This window comes from Sinocyclocheilus rhinocerous, unplaced genomic scaffold (genome assembly GCF_001515625.1).
Source record: "Sinocyclocheilus rhinocerous isolate Xijiao unplaced genomic scaffold, SAMN03320098_v1.1 scaffold953, whole genome shotgun sequence".
NCBI classification, from domain to species: domain Eukaryota; kingdom Metazoa; phylum Chordata; class Actinopteri; order Cypriniformes; family Cyprinidae; genus Sinocyclocheilus; species Sinocyclocheilus rhinocerous.
The window spans coordinates 412,059-421,153 of record NW_015643169.1 but is presented as its reverse complement, the minus strand read 5'-3'; the positions used below and the strand labels follow the sequence as shown (position 1 = coordinate 421,153).

General features: G+C 35.7%; 1 pseudogene; it reads right to left on the bottom strand.

The window, feature by feature from the left end:
• Positions 1-2,581, bottom strand: part of LOC107756985 (probable E3 ubiquitin-protein ligase HERC4) — a 7,114-nt pseudogene extending 4,533 nt beyond the window's left edge.
• Positions 2,582-9,095: the final 6,514 nt, after the last annotated feature.

The window sequence follows — 9,095 nt, the reverse complement described above, 5'->3', positions numbered from 1 at the left end:
TGAAGTCACTCTTTGTGATGTTTCTGTTGGTATTACAGCAGACCTTCACAATAGAAACACAAATGTATTTCATATATGAAACTAAGGTTAAATGGCTTTTTACATGGTACGTAAAGTAGTAGACAGCAAGTTTTTGCATTCTTCCATGAGGTGATCACTGTAAAAATACTGAATTCTGTGATAAAAGTAAAATAAACTAACAACGTTAAATAAATAATGTTTGGTTTTATAGCTTGTATTTTATAGTTACTCCAGTTTTCACAAATCGCGTTCTCTTAAAGCTGAGTTCGTTAAATCAGCTTTAAGAAAGTGTAAGAAAGTGTTTTTATGAAATGATTTCAATTGAATAATTACTGTTTACTATTGTCTTTTTAAAGGTTGGTTACATTCATAACCTGAGACGTTCCCATTCGAATGGAAACTCACACTGCGTCCCCCACAGGACACTATGAGGCATTAAAAATTCTGTCATTATTTACTCACCCTCATGTCTTCCAAACCACTATGACTTTCTTTCTTCTGTGAAACATAAAAGAAGATATGCTGAAAAATGTCTCAAGTCAATGGTAACAAAAATTGTTTGCTTGCATGCCAAAATTCTTAAAAATACCCTTTTTCAAGAAAAAAAAAGTCATTGCTGGTTTGGAATGACATAAGGGTGAGTGAATGATGACAGAATTTTCATTTTTGGGTGAACTATCCCTTTAATTTGACCATAGCCGAACAAAATTCATGTCACAGGACAGAACAGAGTCAATGTTGGCTTTTTTATTACATATAAGGTACTGTAAATGTCAGGTCGCTATTAGAACCCAGTTTGAAAATATGTGCTGTCAAACCAGGATGGATGTCTGTTAATGAAATCACACCTCACAGTGGCTGGGTACTGTGTAAAAAGCCCTTACGTTTTAATTTAGTCAATTTTGTCTTGTGATATAATGTGTAACAAAAGGCACCTTATAGACCATATGAAGGATCTGCACAAATTTCTTCAAGCGTCTTGGTATGTCCCAGTTTATTCCTTGAAAAGCAATCTTTTCAATTAACATAGCAGATTCTTTTTTAAATAAGTCCACCACGTTTTTGAGCCAATCTTCAGGGAGTCTGGACCAGTACGTCTCTGAGAATATAACATAACAAAAATAAAATACTTAGACAAAATAATATAAAATAATTAAACAAATACAACAAGGACAACTACACAAAGGCTGAAAGGTCTTCAGCTTTACCTAAAACCTTGCGAGCATCAGGATTCAGCTGAAGGATTTTGGAGGCCAGAGCTTCAGTGAGTTCAGTTCGTTGTTGTTCCTGAAGATGTCTGATGAGTTCAGGGAGGAGAAGATAAACTCTCAGTGATTCCACACCAGCTGGATTTGGATTCAGAGACGACAGCATCTGTTGAACTACCTTCACTACCTGAGGTACAAAAAAACAAAAACTGAATCTTATTGTCTACATTACAATCTAATGAACATTTTTATAAATGTTGGAATCATCATTACCTCTGATATTAAGCTTTTATTCTCTGAGAACTTTGCAAAGGATGATTTAACCAGATCAAAATCCAACCCGCAATGATCCTCAGACGTCCGATAATTACTGAACTGAACCAATACATCACACATATTAACTATGTGAAGAATTGGAAAGAAATCTGTACTATTGCTCTGAAATGCTGATTGCTAATAAAGCTTATGAACAGTCTTTACCTCCCACATGTGACCTGTGACACTTCAGATCCCCACAGTTCAGCAACCACCCGCGGATGATGTTCATCTTTAAATGAGTTGTGCCCAAGCTGACCAGAACCTCCTGATCCAAATGTGAATACTGTGCCGCCCTGATAACACAACCACGACATCAGCATCTATTTCAGATATTATGCTGCCTTACAATAGAATGGACAGCCTTTTATACATTTTATATTTCCTATAGCTTGATGTATACCATTTTATAATCTAAAAATATAATAATAATAAAAAAAAAAAATGATACTCTACCTTTGATAAAGTGGCAGTGTGTTCCCCTCCACATGAGATAGACACAGTGATCTCAGGGCCGATACCTTCCCATCCCGGATGAATCCAACAAAACTCCGTCCAGCTGACATGTCCCGAACTGCTGTTTTCGGACACACGGACCGTATTCCAGAATTGCCATGTTTGACTTTGTCAGGCTGTTCCAGCCCGAAACCCTCTCTGACCTGCGGTCCCCAAAAACACAACATGATCACAGCTGACGGATGAGACGATCAGACTCCAGCAGCGTCTCTCTGCATCCCCGGACTGAATATAAAGAGAAAACGAGGGCGAAACTGATGACAGGTTCTTGTCTATTTGGCGAGTTTACACGAAACGAAAGCATCAGTGATAAAAATCCACAAAGTTGGTGGTTATTCTTCAGCGTTTATAGCGAGTCAGAGACAATGACTGTACTTTAAAAAATGAAGTGTTATTTTAAAATCGTACTGTGCTGTAAATAATTTTATTCTATGCAAAACATCACAGGTAAGGCAAACGTGACGATTGTTGCAGGCAGCACCTGTTCATCCATGAGCATACGTTCACTCACAGACCTTCATTTTCCTAATATATATATAGACAGGGGTAGCTGCAGGTCGGAGTAATGGGCGTGGCAAAAGGTGGCGTGCCGAAAGGTGAATTCTAGGCTACATCAGAAACTAACCCCTAACCCTTAAAGACCTTTATCCACGCCCCCTACCTTTCGGCACGCCCTAATCGTTCACCACGCCCACTGCTCCAGCCTGCAGTTATCCCTACTTGAGAACAAAATACAGAGACACGGTGTCGGTCACCGCCTGATGGATTGCATTAAAAACATTAATTTTATTCGTAAATTTACTGAATCTAATTACTTTGTTAAAATATGTTCTCAGAAGTCAGAACTGTGCACTGTCTGTTTATGGAAAGCTGTGGAGTCAGTCACAGCATCTTTCGGCTATGATTGGAACGAGGGGCGGCGGTCCGAGGTTCGCAGTTCCCCCGCCGAACACGAGCCCAGCTCCGGCTCGAGAACCAGCACTGATACGGTGCAAAACAGAATAACAGAGACCGGTTGATTACACTTGAATTACTTTTATTAAATTGTTACTAATAAAATGTTTGTTACACTTGTTTAAATGTAGGTAATATTGTAGGCTATACATGTTAAACGGTATAAAATATGCTGTATTAAGTCATTTCTGATACACTTGTAGGCTAATATGTAAATCTATAAGTGAAATCGTATGCCTTTATTATTTCCATGCAGTGAATTAATTTTTATATTTATATATTTGTATAGGCCTAGGCTATAATGAAGCCGTAACAGTGCTTGAGAGGGAGAGAAAGAGAGAGAGGGATAACATGAGCAACTATTTTCCTCAGTGAAAACACCTGTGTGTCTCCTGTCACTGAATAATTACAAGCTATAAAGCTGATGAGAGTGAATAATGCGTCAGTCTGTCAGCTATGATTAATACTCCCATCTGTATGTGAGTGAGCAGCATTTACTAGCTATGCAGAAACCCTGTGGATCAAGCCCAGACCCATACTAACGGAGTATGCATTCCTACATCTAAATATACCTATAATGCCAAATTTACTTTTTACTTCTTTTAAACGTTTTAATTTTAAACATGCATTTAATCTAGCTCATAATAGTGACTTTCTAATGGTTAATTAATGAGACAGTCTGTCTTTCCCTTATATGGTGTATGTTTACTGAAGGTATATTTGTGCATTATTAAAAAAAAATTATATTATTTTTATTTGTTTATCATTCTAGTAGGGTTAGGGTTAGGGTTAAATCTAACTGTATTTATTTATTTATTTTATTTTATTTTTTTGATGCGTTTGGCAGAAAAAAACAGCATGCGGCTTGTATTAAAACAATCCACCACTTTTACTTCCCCTGGAACCATGTGTGTACCTTGATTCATCAGCAATGACTGTTCAGCGTCTATCTGATGTCAGGAATGATAACACAACAGGTGTGGTCTTGTTTGGAACGATAAGGTCTTCACTCTAAAGGGACATATTTGAAAAGCCTTTTTTATTTTTTTTTTGATTACTATATGAGTAGTTTACAAATAAATGAAGAGTTCAGATGCAACAGCCACTAGTGCCGTCTGAAATTTTCTTCTAAAATGATAATTTTTATCAGGCTCCTATGCATAGGTTCAGTAATTTGACCTTAATGGCAATGTATAGGTCCTTTTCTAAGCCATTAAAGTGAAATAACTGAACATAAATATAGGAGCCAGATAAAAACGCTCATTTTAGATGAAAATGTCAGACGGCACATATAGAGGCTTTTGCTCCAACAACAAAACAATTTGAATGAGTTCAGTTTGAGAAAACAAACATGAGTGGTTCAGTATGAGAATAGAAGTCCATCGTCAGAGTTACAATAACTTCTATACAGTATGGCTATTCTGAGTTGTGGTTTCCCATGCGAAACCACTTGATGATGTTTGCAGTGGTTTTGCAGACCAAGTATCAAAGTGATGACAGCAGTGTGATATTGGCACCAGACTCCACGCTGCATGCTTATGTTATGATTCCAATAAACATCACCTGCTCGGGCAATGATTATGTTCTGTGCTACTGAAAAATACTCCCAGAAGCGGAATAGAGGCTAGAGATATGCAGCCATCGAAAGCATTGTTGGCTGTTACAGTTGTCGTTGTTACAAACAACTATATATTGCTTTAGTATTTTACAGTTTCTCCCCCACAAAGGTTCCATTAGGGTTCTTACAATGATGTCATAGAAGAACCATTTTTGGTTCCCCAAAGAACCTTTCAATTAACGGTTCTTAAAAGAACCATCTTTTTTTCTTGGTGTGAAGAAACTAAATAATCTGAATAATCTTTTTTTCACTACATTCTAAAAAATGCTGGGTTAAATATAACCCAGCGCTGGGTTAAAAAGGGACAAACCCAGCTATTGGGTTGTTTTGAACCAGCGGTTGGGATGTTTTGAACCCAACCGCTGGGTCAAAACAACCCAATAGCTGGGTCAAAACAACGCAATAGGTGGGTCAAAACAACCCAATAGGTGGGTTTGTCCCTTTTTAACCCAGCGCTGGGTTATATTTAACCCAGCATTTTTAAGAGTGTATAAAGAACCTTTTTGCGTAATGGATGTTACAGGTTCTTCATTAAACCACAGATGTCAATAATTGTATTATTTTTAAGAGTTTATTCACTTATTTGCTTTTCTTATGTAATGTATTTCTGGTGGGCTCCTAGAACATATCATCATCAACAGGGACTACTGCTTTTTATTGTATACCTGTTAACATTTATTTATGTTGTGTTATTTTAAGTGTTAAAAAAGTTTCAAGATCTAGTAGCAAGAAAAGTTCAAGTATCAAGTTCCATATAGAAATGGCATCACACTGACCCTAACACGTTAAAGCTGAATGTGTGATGAGTCCGATGACTCTTTCAAGTTTTATGTTTATCTCTGATTTCATCTTTTTCAGTGAAATTGTGTAGGCCTCTGGTCAGGGATGGTACTTTGCCTTAACTTGAATGTTTCTGTGAAAATTTCAACCCTGTGGCTAAGGGGAATTTCGGTTTTAAATTTTGCTTGTCATTCCTTTACAGTAAATCAAGTACTGTATAATGATTTGGGTTAAATATAGGTCGAGTAGCCTTTAAACACTAAGAAAAAAACACAGCAAAGCAAAAGAAGAAAAAGACCTTTCTTTGGCTCTTTAATAAGTCGCTGTTGCTTTCACAATGTAAAAGTCTAAAGAATTTTTGATTGAAGCTTCCAATATTTGCTTACTTACACCTCTGGGCATTGAGGAAAACTGACATGTTCAAACACACTGTTATGCTGCACTAGCATGAAAACACAGCCATAAATGCAAAACCGTTTCATGAATTTGAATACAATCTTAAAATATATAATAATTCAAATATATTAGTATAATTCATTATACTGTTGATAATAGGTATTTCTGTTCATGGGAGAAGAAACACTTCTAAATGCAGGGTCAGTGGCTATATGATATCTAAAGCTCATGTCTTACCGTTAAAACTGACAAGTTTCATTTATTCATTTAAGACAGCAAGAGAAAAATGCCTTGAGTAAGTTCAGTGTATTCCTTTTCATTCTTTGGTAAAAATAGTAAAATAAGACTTTTTGCAGAAGCACGTAAATAATGAAATTTGCACAGAAAATTAAGAAAAATTGTATTAATTGTCTTGGAGAAATTTAAATATTTCTGTGCTTTTTTTTTTTTTTTACAGTGAGCAGTTTTCTTTTGGTTAAGACATAATAATGATGAAATAAAAACAATAATAAAATAAATTAATTAACTCAAATACAAGGTAAAAAAAATAAATTTCTTATAACGCAAAACATGCTTTTATCTAAGATTTACTAATTAAATTTGTAAATCAATAACCATCAGTCACATTAGGACATGTCAATGATCAAGAGTAAGATGCTGTAATGACAGATTTGACTGATCAAATGACTCCAATGTGACTCATTGAGATGTTGCTTCGTTCTGTCACACCTGTTGAAAAATCCAAAAATACCCAAAAGGATGATCATGATGAGCTCACTGTGTTTCTGTGTCACACTGGATGGCAGGTGTGTGATCCTTAAAAAATCCCCCATCAATGAAAATTACATTTTTTCCTAATATGTCTAATGCTCAACATCCTCTCAACCATCAACATCTAATTGACACCTTCTAACATCCAGTGAAAACCATTGTAGCCACATCATTTTTAGTGGTTTGACATCTTTACTCTAGTTTGTGCTGACCATTTGCATTCTAACAGTACAAATGGTCATCACTACTGCCAAGCATTTGGATGCTCAGTGAGGAATTTGAAGGGACTTCATGACTTTCCTATTGCCAGGTATAATTCCCATGACTCCTGCCAATATATGCATCTCATTTTAGTAATAGCTACAGAATGCAATGGAAGCAAGACTAATTTTCATAACATGTAGAACAGGTTGCGATCTATCCTCAAGTCATCATAATTCCACTTAAAGAACTTTCTCCCAGGCAATTTATCTGGGCCATAATGATTTGTGTTCCTTGTTTTTGCAAATAAAAGTGCCTCAGGGGTCTCATGATGTGACAGCCCCCCTCGTCTTGTCAAAACTCGCCTGTAAGTGGCTGTAGGTCAGAAAAACTGCTATATTGCATGTAAAGGGGTAAAAAGCATGCATGCCGGGTCCTGGATTACTCATCATATCTGAACGTGCCTGCTCGTAAATATAACCGCTTTTGGAGCACATCTTTATACAGAAGAACAGGGGTACAAGAAGAAGACTATACTCATTTCGCTTAAACAAGAGTCAAGGTGAGTTTTAACATGCTCTTTTAAATGAAAAGTTGTCGTTTTGCTATTGAGGGACTTTCCTGTTGAATAAACTGCATTGTTCGATTTTATGACTGAGCTGGTACTGTTTTCAAGTGCAAGTTCAAGATTGTGTGTTCACAGATTGGAAAAGTCTGTCAGGTTGGTGATAAACTAGGGACAGCCAAACTGCTCACCTGTTAATGAAAAACACTGGCAATGAAAGGGTGACATTTTTTGGCACATTGTCAGGCTTCAAACTGGAATAGTCAAAGAAAAAATCTATTATATAATCCATAATATAGAAGAATCTTCTAAGATTTGATCTGTCTATTAACCCCTTAACTGTCACCCCCCATTTTTTAAAATAGGCATGAAAGTGCACTATCCAAACTTAAATTGTTGTAATTTATTAACACTTTGGAATACAGACCTAAGGTTGGTCTCTTTTTAAAGAAGAAAGTCAGCAGATTATTGCAAAAGAATTTTGCAAAAAGTATCAAAAAGTTATAGAAGTTTAAATGTACTGTAAATAAAATGCACTATATTAATTTTATTTTATTTTATTTATTATAAATATTTTACAGGTTTTACTCTAAAATTGGTATAAAATTAAAGCCTTATGTCTAAATAAGTTATGTTCCAAATTTGAAGTTGATATGAAAAAAATGGAGGTTCCTGTGACATTTTATTTAGGGCGCCATACCACAAATAGCCACCGGGTGCCATCCAAACTCCATTAAAAAAAATTGTATGCAGTTTTTTTTGTCACAAATGTCTAGATTTCTCTGTCAATATTACTTCTATCTCAAAATAAGACTCAGACCTTTCCAATGATATGTTTTTTGTCAAGATTATAAAAAAGTTTGATTCTAAAAGACCGTAATGCATTTTGTAATATGACACTTGACACTGCCCACTAAGGGGGAGGAGAACACCAAAGGATTTTAAAGTACCATTTCTATGGTAACGCAATGTCCGATTTCAAAATGGTTTTCACAGGATGAATCTTGGGCTTCTAAGCTTTCAAATGATATATATATATACTTTATGATGATTACTAAAAGATTTGATAGAGGAAAAAGGACAACAAAAAAAGAGCACCAAGCGTCCCACAGGTGGTATGTTTTTTGTCAAGATTATAAAAAGGTTTGATTCTAAAAGACCATAATGCATTTTGTAATATGACACTTGACACTGCCCACTAAGGGGGAGGAGAACACCAAAGGATTTTAAAGTACCATTTCTATGGTAACGCAATGTCCGATTTCAAAATGGTTTTCACAGGATGAATCTTGGGCTTCTAAGCTTTCAAATGATATATATATATATATATACTTTATGATGATTACTAAAAGATTTGATAGAGGAAAAAGGACAACAAAAAAAGAGCACCAAGCGTCCCACAGGTGGGACGGTGACAGTTAACGTTTGATGTATAAGAATTACACTTTTTTCAGCTCAAATGAATCCCAATTATGTGTAGCTTCCATCATCAACATACTGAAAGAAACTAATCTGTAAAGGAAAATATCTTGTAAGTATTCATTTGTGGTCATGAGCTTATTATGTTTAGACGTATAATTTATGATCAAAACTTGACAGAAAAAATGTCATACGTATTACAGAACAAGCACAGACACATACTCATACATAAACACGAGTTTGTTTATGCAGTGTGGGTTTAGTGGCTGTTGTTCTGATTTAGTTGTATAATAGATTCATGACCGTAGCTCTGTGTATCTTTCAGTCTGCC